Consider the following 15,783-nt stretch of genomic DNA (forward strand, 5'->3'; position numbering starts at 1 on the left):
ATGGTGGCGATCTCTGAAGGAACTACTGACAGAAGTCAATTATCTTGAGCAGTTAAAAGCCTTTGTGAGCTTGAAATTGGCTCCTCTAGGCACCTTCTGGGAAGAGCAATAGAATCTACTGAATGTTGTAACTCAGTAGACAAGGCTTTTGTCTTTTGACAAAATGATTCCTTTCTGGTTATTTGCAGTAACTTTGCCACTTTTTGAGGGTCCTACCCCCACTCCAATGGCTAGCTTCTGATTTCCTGTCTTAAATTTTTCTTTCTCCAAGCTACCCTTGGGAAGATTCTAAATCTTTTTTTTTTTTTTTCAGTAGAGACGGGGTTTCACCGTCTTAGCCAGGATGGTCTCGATCTCCTGACCTCGTGATCCGCCCGTCTCGGCCTCCCAAAGTGCTGGGATTACAGACTTGAGCCACCGCGCCCGGCCGGAAGATTCTAAATCTTGTAAAAGGAAGCTGCTTACCATCTCTTTGAAACACCTTATGGGTCCATGGTTAAGTTATAACCTTAGCTAAAATTTATTAATTTCACATGGGAAGTTAGCTGTGGCAAAGTTCAAAAGCCAGAAATATTGACTGTCCTGGCTAGAGTCTGACAATAAGAGATTTTTTAAAAAAATTTTTAAAAAGAGCTCTATGGTTAAAATCAACTTAATTAAAAATGGATATCCAAGCTATATATATTTTAAAATGCCTTGATTTTTTTTTTCTTCTTGGATATTGGTTGTTTTTGAGAAAAAGTTTTTTTCTTCTCAGTCAACTGAATTATTTCTCTACTTTGCCCTCCTGATACCCACATGAGAGAACTTAAGATAATTTCTATAATTTCTAACAGCTTCCATTTTGGAAAAAAAAAAACCACAATCTGTTTTCCTCACGGAACCCCATGAGTTGAAAATGGCTAGATTGCTCTCAAAATCTAAGGCTCTGTTCAGCTTTACATTATGTTACCTGACATTCTTTTTTTTTTTTTCCCCAAGTTTTGGGGGTATCAGAAATTACTCTGCATTATGAGAGAGGTTTTAGTCTTGGTGTGTAATAACTAGGTACAAAATATACTTTAAGGGATGGCTAATAACAGTTATGGAGGGATACTTGGCTCACTGTATGCTTTAATCAAAAAAGCATGCTCTTGGCCACCTGGAAGGTAAGGAGGAAAAATCCCCACCCTCTAATGAGAGATGAGACTCCCATGGGGCATGGTCTAATTACAAAATGGGCTGATTGCCGGAAGGTGAAGGTTGCAATGAGCCAAGGTCACACCACTGCACTCTAGCCTGGGTGACAGGGCAAGATTCCATCACAAAAAAACAAAAATAAAAACAAAAACAAAATAAAATGGGCTGACTGGGTTTGGGTTGTCAGGCAATTAAATGCATGGTAAAAACATTGCACCATCTTCTCCAATAGCATTTCCCTTTTGAAAATCCGGGATGCAATATAAAAATGGGACCCTTAATTTTGAGAATGTTTTTGCTTTCCAGCTGTGCCTGCTTTTTAGGCCCTAGGAACTGCATGCTTTCCTAGCCTTGTTTCTTGAAGGGTTCTGCCCTGAAGCCAGTAATCCAACTTAAGAAACTGGCAAATGAAAAATGTTACAACTACTGGATATTCTGTCTGTGTATGTGTTGTATGTGATGTTTATATAAAAGAGCTCTCATTAACTAGCTTAGAGAAAAATAAGCACTTAAATCAGACATTTTGTCAGAAAAACTAAAACTAATGCCCTTTAGTTCATATAACTTTAGTAATCTTTTGGTAATAAACAGTTTTAAAGATTACTGGTAAATAAAAGTATCTTCCAAATTTGGACGTTTCGTCTAAATTAGATCAAATATTAGGTTTGCTAAATGCTCTAAGGTCATAAACTGCTTCTTTAACTTTTGAAAATTGTTCAATATACCTACCTCGGAGCCATTACATTCTAGGTAAGGCCTGGGGACATGTGAAAGTAGCCCCCATAAAGAAAGTATTTTATATAAAAGAATCCTGTATGGTAAATTTTTGTCCTAAAGTTAAAAGACTGGTTGTTTAAAGATGGGATGGTTAGGACAAGTCAGAAAGTCCAAGTATGTCATAGATGGTCTAAGTCATGAAAGGATTCATGAAAGGGAATTTATGCAAGAAATGTTGTACAATTTAAAGGTTATTAGGTCTCCTAAATACTTCATGAACTGCCACTATGACTTTACAACCTGCCTACTTTACAGCTAGGTAAAGTCTGGGGACATGTGGAGTTAGCCAAGTCCCCCTGGCTATGCTGGAAAGTCAGATCTTATCTGCACTTCTGACTGGTGTCTGTCCTAGGCTCCACACCTGGCACATAATTACAATTGTTTACTAACCACGTTTTTCACTGAAAGTAAAAGTTGCTAACAGTTAACAGCATAACATGTATTTGAGACTACTGAAGAAACAGTTCTACGTACAAGGTGTGTAAGGAAAGTAGAATGTACTTCTGGTAAAAGATATTAAGAAGGCATGGGCATATGAACTTCTTGCCTAAGTTTAGAGGGTTAAAGGATTGTGTTAAGTGAGGAAGGAAAAATCTAAAGGTTTAAACGAGTTGTGAAAAGTTTATAAAAAATTAATGTGTGTAAACATATTGGCTAAAGAGGTGTTATTCTGTTTTTCCATAAATTGAACATTGGAATAAAAGTGCAACGGAGTTTTCCTAAAACACTGTTCTGCTCTTTAACAAAAAAAATATTGTAAAGGGTTATAAAAGGTTTATAAGAATCTTACCTTATGGTCAAACTAATTAAAACTGAATAGATTTGTAAAATGCTATTAAACTAAATTTAGGCTAGGCATGGTGGCTCACGCCTGTAATCCCAGCACTTTGGGAGGCTGTGGCAGGCAGATAGCACCTGAGGTCAGGAGTTTGAGACTAGCCTGACCAATATGGTGAAACACCATCTCTAATAAAAATTAGCCAGGTGTGGTGGCAGCGCCTGTAGTGCCAGCTATTCAGGAGGCTGAGACAAAGGAGTTGCTTGAACCCGGTAGGCGGAGGTTGCAGTGAGCTGAGATTGTGCCACTGCCCTCCAGCCTAGGCAACAGAGCAAGACTCTGTCTCAAAAACAAACAAACAAACAAACAAACAACAACAAAATCACCTAGCGTTAGCATTTTAAAGATGCACTAATGCAAACATTAAATCTGGTTTTCTCTTTTGAAAAGAATTTTTATGTAACATTAAAAGATAACAAAAGGTTATTGTTTGCCTTTTAAGTAAACTACAAAAAAGGCAGGGGGCAGTGTGGAGAGAAAAGACAAATTCAGTTGGCATCATGCCATCTTCACTGGATCTTATTATTTGGAAAGCTGAGTCTCCTCTCTACCAGAGTAAAGGTTTTTCCTGTTTTAAAATTTGTGAGTTATCATTTTGGTTAAACGAATGACTTATGGTGACCTGGGATTCTACTTTGTGAATATCCAGTGCTGTTTTTTTGAGACAAGGGCTTGCTCTGTTGCCCAGGCTGGAGTGCAGTGGCACAATCTTGGCTCACTGCAACCTCTGCCTCCTGGGTTCAAGCAATTCTCATGCCTCAGCTTCCCAAGTAGTTGGGATTATAGGCGTACACCACCACACCCAGCTAATTTTTGTATTTTTTGGTACAGACGGGGTTTCACCATGTTGGCCAGTCTGGTCTCCAACTCCTGGCCTCAAGTGAACTGCCCGCCTCGACCTCCCAAAGTGCTGGGATTGTAAGTATGAGCCACTGTGCCCTTCTGATATCCAGTGTTTTCAACAAAGGAAACACTGTCAAATATAAAATGGTATTTAATTCTCTTTGGGTTATATTCATATAAATATGTTATTAATATGTGTTGTAAAACTGTATGAGATTCCTATAATTCTGATATGCCTCACTATATGTTATCAATAATATTACAATTGTTATGTTAATTATTGTGTGCCACAGAGGTAACAAATTTCCTTGTCAATTGTGTCGTTGACTGTGGCTGCCCTAAAATGTTTTTTCATCCACAGACAATTGTCTTGTTTTGATCCTCTTTAGAAAACGGTTTTATAATTAGCTATAAAACTTCGACAGGTGCCCTTGAATGCAAGTTTCTAATAATGCTGGAGACTGTGACATTAAAATAAAAAAAAACTTTCAGGACTCTCAGGGATAGCTAAAATATTCATGAATATCAAGCAGAACAGGAGTTAACTGAATGGACCGAACAGAAAACTGAAGTAATCTTTTTCTTCACTTTTTTTGCTTAAAAAGTTGATCCTTTTTGTTTTTTCAGAGCCAAGCGTGGTGGCTCACGCCTGTAATCCCAGCACTTTGGGAGGCTGAGGCGGGCAGATCACTTGAGGCCAGGAGTTCGAGACCAGCCTGGCCAACATGGCAAAAACTCCATCTCTACTAAAGGTACAAAAATTAGCCAGGCATTGTAGTGCAGGACTATAATTCCAGCTATTAGGGAGGCAGGAGAATTTCTTGAACCCAGGGGGCGGAGGTTGTAGTGAGTCGAGATCGTGCCACTGCACTCCAGCCTGGGCAACACAGTGAGACTCTGTCTCAAAAGTTTCTCCAGAATTTGGAAACTATTTGTATTTTTAACTTATGGCGATACTGTTACTTACATAAGTGCAATAAGAATGTTTTCTTTTCTAACAGGACACAATTGGAGAAACTGGTTATTTTACCAAGGCTTTGACTGGAATGGCGTGCTTTCCTTTAAGGAATCAAACTTGACTTGTAGAGCCAATAAAAGCCCCTTGGGAAAACTGACCTCACACCTTGTTGACACAGTACCTGTACAGGGTTTCTGACCTGTGGTAAGTAAAGAATGTCACTTTCTGACAGGCCCAGGAGCCCCAAGTTATCTTGGGACCTCAAGAGGAGAGGAATTTACCCAACTCATAGCTATCTGAGGGTATAAACCCATGGATGGGCTTGGCTTTAAAAAAGTCTTAACTGAGGTTCCTTATGGAACTGAATTCCATCAAAGCCAATTAAAAGGCCTATGTGAGAAATAATTATTCTTGCTGTGTTCTATGGAATAAATCAGGCCAAGTATAATAACTAAAGTTTATTTTGCAAACAAATCAGTCCTATCATGATTTGTTGCTAATAAAAATAAGGACTGGGAGAGAAAAATTGTGTTTCAAAAACTATAGTATGCCTGTTATTGTTTTTGAGTTTTTATTTTACTTTTTTTCCTTTGCAATTTAGATTTTGGTGAGCCACAATGCCCCAAGCTAATGCTTTCAAATCTTTACTTTTAAAACTGGAATTTGCACTCTTTACCCTAGAACTCAGTATTTATAGTACACTGTCCGCTTAAATGCTGTACTAAAACCATAGATGAGAATACTAACACCTTTGTCATGAAGCCTTGGAATCTCAGCCTGGCCTGTGTGAGTACACTCAAGACAGATGCAAAGCAGTTCCACTCCTCTCACTTTGGGGTCAACACCTTCCCCCACTACTCCCGGTTAGGAGAAAGAAGGCAGAGTGACTGATGGCCCTTTCCCAACTTCATAGCCCACACCTTAAGAATAAGGTGCTGTTAAACCCAAAGGGAAGGATTGAAACCGCCTTTGCAAAAACTGTAACTGAGGAAATTATGACAGTGAAAGAGATCAGACTTGACCGACTCCATCTTGCTTCTAACATTTGAGCTGTCCTTGCTCACTCCTGGACGTAGGCTGGAACTAACCTTGGCAAGGAATTCAGTTTATGGTTTGACTCTGAAACAAAACTGATAATAGCCCTTTCCCGAAAAGACCCCCTTCTTGTCTGGGGACCAGTCTGCCTTTGCAGGACTAACAAATTAGCTACAAGATTAGAAATGATGGTTTAGGGGTCATACAGCTTCTGGCTCCAAGAGTCTGAACTTCACCAAATTGCTCCTGGGGACAACATTACTAAGATCAGTGGTTGAGATATTTTGCAGACTCTGCTATCAATGGATCAGCTGACACCACCCAGTCCCACAATCTGACTCAACCCCATCTTCAGCCTGACCAATCAGCACTCCCCACTTCCCAAGCCCCTACCCGCCAAATTATCTTTAAAAACTCTGATCCTCAAATGTGGAGAAACTGATTTGAGTAGTAATAGAACTCCAGTCTCCAGCTCTGCGTGAATTACTCTTTCTCCATTGCAATTCCCATCTTGATAAATCAGCTCTGTTTAGGCAGAGGGCAAGGTGAACCCGCTGGGCAGATACATTGGTATCAACCTCCTGAAAAGCCATTACTAAGACAGATTCTGAATTTAGGGTATATGAAGCTGTCCTCACAGGATTAACAAGAATTCTGGGCAGAAAGATAGTTATAATTAAGCGTTAATGAAGCTGAACTTAGACCTACTTCCTTGTAACCGAAAGTCATGTAGCAGTAGACACTGAAAATTTGCATCCCTATTTTCCTATAGATAAAATTTCTGACCTTAGAATCATAAGGCTTTTATTTTTTATTTATTTATTTATTTATTTTTGAGACGGAGTCTCGCTCTGTCACCCAGGCTGGAGTGCAGTGGCCAGATCTCAGCTCACTGCAAGCTCCGCCTCCCGGGTTTACGCCATTCTCCTGCCTCAGCCTCCCGAGTAGCTGGGACTGCAGGCGCCCGCCACCTCGCCCGGCTAGTTTTTTGTATTTTTTAGTAGAGACGGGGTTTCACCGGGTTAGCCAGGATGGTCTCGATCTCCTGACCTCGTGATCCGCCCATCTCGGCCTCCCAAAGTGCTGGGATTACAGGCTTGAGCCACCGCACCCGGCCAGAATTCCTAAGGAGCTAATGGGGGTATGGTTGTTTCTTCACAAATTTTGGCAAAATAGAGGCTAAGAGGAAAACTCCCACACATCTCGTGTCAGAAGCATGTTAGAGTCTGCGTAAGCAGGAGAAACTGAGTCAGTTATTCCTACATTCTCACAAGGACATTCACCAGTTTTGCACCCAAATCTAGCAATCTTATTCTAATACCGTTTTTTCAGCACCTATACTCATTTCCTCTAATGCTCCTTGAACCAGTTTTCCAATCCAGCTGGTTCCTTCAGAAATGAGTTAAATGAATGCTTGCTATATGCTCACTTTTTTTTTTTTTTTTTTTTTTTTTTGGTATTTTTAGTAGAGATGGGATTTCACTGTGTTAACCAGGATGGTCTTGATCTCCTGACCTCATGATCCGCCCACCTCAGCCTCCCAAAGTGTTAGGATTACAGGCGTATGCTCACTTTTTAGGAATTAAAATTTTTAAAACACATGGAAAATAATGTAATCATATTTTGTTCAGGGTAGCGATGTGCCTAGGTAAAACTGAACATTTCATAGCTTGCTTTACTACTAGTGGTCACATGATATAGTTCCAGCCAACTAGAAGTAAGCAGAAACCCGCTAGGGTTTTCTAGAAAACTGTTACCTCCTCTTCCATCCTTCCTTCTTGAGAGACCTGATGGCTGGAGCTGCAGCGGTCATTTTGTGACCATAAGGGTAAAGTTTGTAATCATTACTCACTCTTGGACTGCTGCTTTAGACTTTTTAAATGAAAGAAAACCCTTATTTTGTATAGGTTTCTATTATTGCAGGCAAATTCATTACCTAATAGAGATATATCGATTTTCATTAACCTACCTATTATAACAAAGTAACAATTTCATTTTCTTAATTTAAAAAATATCAGGGTCAAGAATGAAACATACTGTGAATTAAATATGCTGATTCTTCTCAAGCTTGGCATTTGGTTGGTGGGGACCCATGCAGGTCCAACATGTGTATCGAGAAGTGTTATTTCTGTTCAGGCACATCTACCCTGGCCATGGCATGATGTTCATCTGCAACAATTGCAAGGTGTTCAGATTCTGTAAATCTAAATCTCATAAAAACTTTAAAAAGCACAATCCTCGCAAAGTCAGATGGACCAAAGCATTCCGGAAAGCAGGTGGCGAAGAGCTTACAGCGGATAATTCATTTGGATATGAAAAACATAGAAATGAAACCATCAAATACCAGTGAAAGCTATGGAATAAAACTATTGAAGCAATGAAGAGAGTTGAAGAGATCAAACAGAAACGCCAAGCTAAATTTATAATGAACAGATTGAAGAAAAACAAAGAGCTACAGAAAGTTCAGGATATCAAAGAAGTCAAGCAAAACATACATCTTATCCGAGCCCCTCTTGCAGGCAAAGGGAAGCAGTTGGAAGAGAAAACAGCACAGCAGTTACAAGAGGATGCGGATATCAAAGATGCTTCTTAAAAATCTCTGTAATCATTTCTTTTATGTACATTTGAAAATGCCCTTTGGATACTTGGAACTGCTAAATTATTTATTTTTTACATAAGGTCACTTAAATGAGAAGTGATTAAAATACATCTTTCCTACACTGCCATCTACAAAACATCAGATATTACAGATGTTAGCTTGCATCTCAGCGTTAAATCTTCACTTATAGATATGTAAATCATGAAAATTCTACTTATAACTACAGAAGTGAATTGTGGACATAAATGGTTATGCCAATTGGATAATGGCACTAGGCAGCATTTGTATAATAACTAATGAAAAAAATCATGGCTAGAGATATATAAAATAAAATATTATTTGCAGCCAAATATTCCCTTTATTCATCCTATGGAAAGGCAGATACAACAAGGAACTAACAGTTTGTATGACAGTGTCAAATATTATTTTGATTTTAGTATTTCCTGTTTTGGTTTATTTGCATCTTAGAAGAGCATAATGGCATTGTTTGATGAAGCTGAATTATGCTGGACTGTTCTGACCTGGTTTAACCGTTCTGATAGGTAGTTGTGGATGCTGGGAATTAGAACTGAATAATCTTTAGCTGGAATGGCACCACATCCTTCAATTTCCACTTTGGAGAATACTCAGTTCTAACTTGTTATTCCTGGTAGAACAAACTTTATTTTTCTAGCCTAGCAGTGATCTAGAAGCAGAGGAATCCCAGTGCCTTTTAAAAGTTATTATGTAGTTTTCCTTTTAAACGCCCCTGTTTTTGGAAAGTAGAATTTACGGGTACAACATCTGTTCATTATTTGCACATAAAATAATACCATTTAAAAAGTTAAAAAAAAAAAAAAAAGTGCTGATTCAAGAATGGATAAAGATCCCAGAAGACTGGTAGGTAATTCAATCAAAAGATGCTATAATCACAAATTACTTTCATACTTTCAGACGTGAATTTATTCCCACAGCTCTTATTCACCAAGTAATGTAAATTACTAATTCTGTCAGCACTAAGACCGAACGAAACCGGAATCTTTCTAAAAAAAGGTGTTTTTTTGTAGTTGTTGTTTTGTGTTTTTTTTGTCTTTAAGAGACAAGATCTTGCTGTTACCCAGGCTGGAGTACAATGGTACAATCATGGCTCACTACAGACTTGGAACTACTGGACTCAAGCAATCCTACTGCCTCAGCCTCCTAAGTAGCTAGGACTACAAGCACATGCCACCAGCCCAGCTAAATTCAGTTTCTTTAAGCCAAAAAAATTCCTTTATGTTGTTTCCATATGAAAAACTGATTTTTGGCCAGGTGCAGTGGCTCATGCCTGTAATCCTACCACTCTGGGAGGCCAAGGCAGGCAGATCACTTGAGGTCAGATATTCAAGATCAGCCTGGCCAACATAGTGAAACCCTGTCTCTAACAAAAAACACAAAAATTAGCTGGGCATGGTGGCGCACGCCTGAACTCCCAGCTAACCAGGAGGCTGAGGTGGGAGAATCACTGGAACCCAAAAGGCAGAGGTTGCAGTGAGCCGAGATCATGCCACTGCACTCCAGCCTGGGCGACAGTGAGACCCTGTCTCAAAAAACAAAAAACAAACAACTACAACAACAAAAATAACACAACAACAAAAAACTGATTTTACAAAAAGTTTTTAAATTAATTACTGTAAGGATATCCCCCCTACAATTTTGTTCTTGAAACTCAAGACTGCCAGTCTTCTATGATTACATCAATTTCATAAAAAGCCAACACAGAACAAGATGTGGTCCTTGATTTAATTACAATCCTACAATACTGGCTGGGAAATGGACAAGAAAGAGGAAGCTACAGACAATCACTTCTGACCCGAGCATAAGCAATACCAGTATCCCTTATTTCGACATTCTGGTATAACCCCAAAATGTTAGCCCTAAGAAGAGACTGAACAAACCACTCTTTCTTAAGAAGATGATCTTCACAACCACGGTGAGTAAAAAATATTCTGGGAAGTGCAAAAAGGCCACCAACCTTCTTCCTAGTAAAATCAAAACAGAAACTCCATGTCACTACCCTGTATTACATCTATGAATTCTCTCCTTCATGAACAAATCAACTGCTCAAGAATTCATGAAACCCACCTGGGCAACATGAGGAAACCCCATCTCTTAAAAAAAAAAAAAAAAAAAAAAAAAAGCCCAGCATGGTGGCACGTGCCTACAGTCCCAGCTACTCAGAAGGCTGATGTGGGAGGATCACTTGAGCCTGGGAGGGCAAGGCTGCAGGGAGCTGAAATTACACCATTGCTCTCCAGCCGGGTGACAGAACCAAATCCTATCTCACACACGCACAGATGAAACCAGGTACCAGGCTCTTCTAACCGAAAGGGTAGTAAAACAGTACCTGGTCAACTTGAACCTTCTGAAGTCAGTACTGCATTAGGCCACTTCTACTTTAATTACTTTTTTTTTTTCATTCTTACCTTACTCCATAAAAACGTAAGTAAAACTGGGAAAAGGTCAATTACTAGCTGTTCTTAAACACCCTCTCTTTTTCTCACAAATTAAAAATGGACTGGGTGGTAGCCTGCCTGAGTTTCACGGGTGTACTGTAACTTCAACGTTTTAAGACTGAGTAGTCCTCCCCAGAACTCTGCTTGAAGTCCTCCAGGCTCGTACTGTTTAGGGCACTGGCTAGGCCTCTGGGTGGCTACTCACTGCCATCAAGTAATGCCTGAAGCTAAGCATCAACTGATGGGCAGCTGTGGTCAGCAAACTCCACACCTTAAAAGTTCATGGAGACCCCAAACAAGTAGCTGTGCCATTTACTTCCAATTACTTCTTTTATCTGTTAACCAGCCAGGCTTCACTGACTGTTAGCACCCAGTTTCTTGCTATGGACTTCGGTGACCCCAGCATAGCACTAGCTCCAGATACTTCACATTGCCATCTCCTCTATTTTCTCACTTCTCTAAGATGTATGGAACACTTGCAGCTCACCCACAACTACCGAGGCACCCCCTGGCCCTCAGAGTCATCCTCAGAATTCCTTTACATCCAAGATTCCAAGCTCTGAAATTACTCTGATTACAACCTCCAGAATTCTCCAATACTTAATTTCCCTGTGTGCATGACCCTCTGGGTTTCAGAGGACACAGGGTCAAAGGTCTTGTCCCTCCCTTAATCCTCGCGGCTCATTCCGCCCTTTCTGCTTTCATCTGTTTCCCTGTCCTAGCTTGAACAAGGCTGACCTCTTCAAAAATATTTCCTGGGCCCCAGTGTGCCTTGCTCTATTGTACTTCAGACCCCCTTACCTCCAATCCTTGTGTACTGGCATCACAAACCTCTTGAGTCGGGGAAAACATTACCTACTTGAGAGTTTCTGGCTCAAGTGACACTGTAAGTTCATACTATCTAACCTTCCTTGGTCTTTACTTCATCCCAGTCCTTTTTATGTTTTCAGTCTGCAGCAGTTCCACTGCACCTAACATATCCCACTGTTTCGGAGCTCTTGCGCTCCCTCTCTGGTGATGAACTAGCACTGAGACTGTACTGTACGCCACTGGAGCCTTCAACTGCCCTCTTCAAGTATTAGAAACATATGGGCTAGGCATGGTGGCTCATGCCTGTAATCCTAGCACTTTGGGATCCTGAGGTGGGAGGATCATTTGAGCCCGGGAATTCAAGATTAGCCAGGGCAGCATAGTGAGATGCCATCTCTACCAAAAATACAAAAATACACCATGGGCATGGTGGCACATGCCTGTAGTCCCAGCTGCTCAGGAGGCTAAGAGGATCGCTTGAGCCTGGGAGGCAGAGGTTTCAGTGAGCTGAGATCACACCACTGCACTCTAGCCTGGAGACCCTGTCTCAAAAAGGCAGTCCAAAGCTCAGGTCAAAAAAATAAATAAACAAACAAATAAAAACAAAGCTCAGGTTCCCTGACATATTTTGTTTGGCATATATAACTGTTTTTTCGAATATGTAGTTTAAAAATATTTTACTCATATAATTCGATGTGTATGATTTTAAAAATGTAAATTAGCGGCCACTTAAAGAAATACAATGTTATATATAATTAAATCCGGACTCCTTGCTTCTCTTAATGAGAACACTGGACATCACTGAGCCCCACTGTGTAACTGACTAATGCGATACACATGGGAATCCGCCCTCTCCAACAGGGCCCTGTGCCTTCGTTCATCACAGTCCCTCCTCCCGACCATCTCACTTCCCTACACAGGTTCCCTGCCTGGTTCTCAGGAAGCACTCTGAGTTTGTGGCTCTTTGATCTAAAAGAAGGGTTCTTTTTTTTCTCTTGAGACGGTTTGCTCTTGTTACCCAGGCTGGTGTACAATGGCGCGATCTTGGCTCACCGCAACCTCCACCTCCCTGGTTCAAGCAATTCTCCTGCCTTAGCCTCCTGAGTAGCTGGGATTACAGGCATGCGCCACCCCACCCAGCTAATTTTGTAATGTTAGTAGAGACAGGGTTTCTCCATGTTGGTCAGGCTGGTCTTGAACTCCCGACCTCAGGTGATCAGACCACCTCAGCCTCCCAGAGTGCTGAGATTACAGGCATGAGCCACTGCGCCCGGCCTAAAAGAGGAATTCTAACTCGTCTCCTCAACCTCATCCCTTTCCACCACTGCTTCACAGGGAGGGTCCCACCTCTGTTTCTTCACTTTAATCTCTATTTGCCAATGAGGCAACAGCTGGCTAGTACCTCCCTTTCGTCTCTGAAATTCAATCCTCACACTCCTTTGTTTCCAAGATGTCTTCCAGCACTGACATCAGTCCCCTCTCTTTGGGCCCCCTATGGACACTGCCCTCTTATAAGGACTCCTTCTCACTCTTAGACATTGCCTCTCTAGCCCCTGTATTAATGCCAAATTGCACAAAAGTTGCTCAACCCTTATTCTCAATTTCTGTACTCATACTATTGAAAACCAGCAACAGACCACACTGAGCAGCCCCAGCCCAGAGGTGTAAACACTGAGACATTTGTGGAAATGTAAATCTCTCATGTCCTCCTAACTCTTCCATGACTCTTCACTGACTACCTGCAGGGTAAAATCCATGTTCTGCGGCAGGCCCCAAGCACTTTGATGTGTGACGCAACTGCCCTCTTTCATGCCCCTGTGATTGCACACAGCTTCTTCCCTCTGCCAGGAGCTCCCTGCTCCCTAGGAAACCAGCTGGCAGAGCAACCCTTCCATTCCTGTGTTACAGAAACACCTTGCACACATTGCAGTTGTTATATGTATCACACTTTACTGTATCTTCCCCATGTCTGTCTCCCCTAAGAGGCAACAGGATCCTTGAGGTCAAGGGGTAACCGTCAGTATACTCCCTGGCACCAGAGTTTTCCTTAAATGTTGACAAGCTGGTAGCCCCACCAGTCAACAGGTCAAACAACTTAACCATCCCTCCTGCCACCTGGCTTAAAACCAACCCCTAAATCCCTACATCCACACAGCTGCCCTGTCCCTGTGAAAACCTTGCCACCCCTGCCCCCCTTATGCCCAAGGCTAACTTGCAACAATGTTCCTTCCACTGTTGGTCTTCTGTTTCAGGAAGATTCCATGCTTCTCAAAATCCTCACCAATTCTCTATTAAATAAGGTCCAATGACCTTAGCCTGACATTTTGGTACCTCAGGCTTCATCTTTCACAGGAGCACCTGGATACCGTTTACCATGACACTCCATGTTTTCTGGGCCTTTGCTCCACAACCACCTCTGGAAGGTCAGGCACCTGGGAATATCTGGCTCTTCAAAGGCCAGCTGAAGTACTGCTTCCTACAACAAATCCTCCCTTTAACAAAAGTGGCCACTGGTACAGAGTCAGTGCCTGTTTTTCAACCTGCATGGGCACTATCATTGTCAACTAGCAGTTTCCATTTCACCCCTCTGCAGTCAATGGCGGCCCACCTAACTAAGCTCTACATTCTCCTCTACTCTATCATTTGCAAAAAGCAGTGAATTAACATTTTAAAGGCAAAACACAAGTAAACCACGTGGTGGGACACAAGACACTTCACCTCATCTTATTTTGAGCAGAGACACTATAATTGAAAAACTTTTTTACTCTAAATCTTCCTTCCTCTAAATCTGCTGCTCTTCCATAGCCTAACTTAAAATATTACAGACATTGAATCAAATTTGCTTTCCTGTTCTTAGTTTTTAAAATCAAGATAATGGTTTTCTCTTCCTTCAAGAAAGTAAAACAAACTCCAAAACAAATTCAGAACAAAAAAGCCCTGATTGTGGCGTTCAACTCTTACCCATGAGTCTCAAGGGGAGAAAAAAAAATTTCTTACAAGTGGGAGGGTTGACTTATGAGTAATACATATCACAAAGATCAACAAGCAGGAGCACATACTAGCAAGAAACTGTAAGACACACCTTTCCCAGACAGCTTGGCTGAACTGTGTGGCAAGGACAGCCAAGAAAACGGGCACTGGGAAGGTCTGGCAGGACCAGCAGGGCTCTTCTGTAGAGCAAAGGAGTCATTCTCCATGCTTGCGATGAATCTTGAGCAAAAGCAGAACCCAGAGCAGGCAGAATGCACAGCAAAGGCAGAGACTACTACAGTGGAGGTTTAAGCTGAAAGGTGCTAAACCAGAACATTGGAAAAATAAAGTGGGGTTGGATTAATCGTTCTGTAAGTCAGAGGAGGAGTTTAGGCTGAATGAGACAGGTGACAGGAGGCTCTAGTAGGTTCCAGGGCAGGAGAATGACTTTTTGCAGGAGGATTACTCTAATACAAGTTGAACCAGGGAGGGAGGGAGCAATGAATGAATAAAGGCAATGGAGCAAGGGAAGGGACACACAGTAATGAAAGTCTTAACTGCAGCAAACGCAATAGAAAGGAAAGGAACGAAGGCACGTAAGAGATTTTCAGAAGAAAAAGCAGGACTTAATCATGTCAAGCGTTTAAGCCCTGAGAAGTGCAGAAGATTGGATACCTGGGAAGAATGGACAAAGGGGAATGCGCCTTAGACCAGCTGTCTGCAATCCAACTGACTAAAAAAGTTAAGCCCAGGAAAGCAAACTTGGTTCTACATCTACAATGTTGGCTTTTTGTCTTGTTTTGTTTTGAGAGGGAGTCTGGCGCTGTCGCCCAGACTGGAGTGCAGTGGCGCGATCTCGGCTCACAGCAACCTCTGCCTTCCGGGTTCAAGCGATTCTCCTGCCTCAGCCTCCTGAGTAGCTGGGACTACAGGCGCGTGCCACCATGCCAGGCTAAATTTTTTGTATTTTTAGTAGAGACGCCACTGCACTCCAGTGTTGATGACAGAGTGAGACCCTGTCTCAAATAGAAAAAACAGGTAAACATACATCCTTTCTTTCTGACATTCTCCAAGTGTTTTATTACTATTAATGGTTTTTTTCCGAATCTCAAGAGGAACACGGTTTTTACCGTGTTACCCAGGACGGTCTCGATCTCCTGATCCACCCGCCTCGGCCTCCCAAAGTGCTAGGATTACAGGCGTAAACTACCGCGCCCAGCCTAAAATGTTTTAAGTTAAGCTGTGAAGAACTATACAGCTGAATGCCCTGTCTCCTCTAAGCATGTTTAAAGCAAACACT

The 15,783-nt window shown here is 41.5% G+C and overlaps 1 protein-coding gene and 1 pseudogene across 3 annotated transcripts in view; one reads left to right on the plus strand and one right to left on the minus strand.

Annotated features, from left to right (window-relative positions):
• Positions 1-15,783, minus strand: part of N4BP1 (NEDD4 binding protein 1) — an 82,913-nt gene that overhangs the window by 55,462 nt on the left and 11,668 nt on the right. The window lies entirely within an intron of this gene.
• LOC106995004 (putative ribosome biogenesis protein RLP24 pseudogene) lies at positions 7,736-8,326 on the plus strand (annotated as a pseudogene).

Source organism: Macaca mulatta, chromosome 20 (genome assembly GCF_049350105.2).
Source record: "Macaca mulatta isolate MMU2019108-1 chromosome 20, T2T-MMU8v2.0, whole genome shotgun sequence".
Taxonomy (NCBI): domain Eukaryota; kingdom Metazoa; phylum Chordata; class Mammalia; order Primates; family Cercopithecidae; genus Macaca; species Macaca mulatta.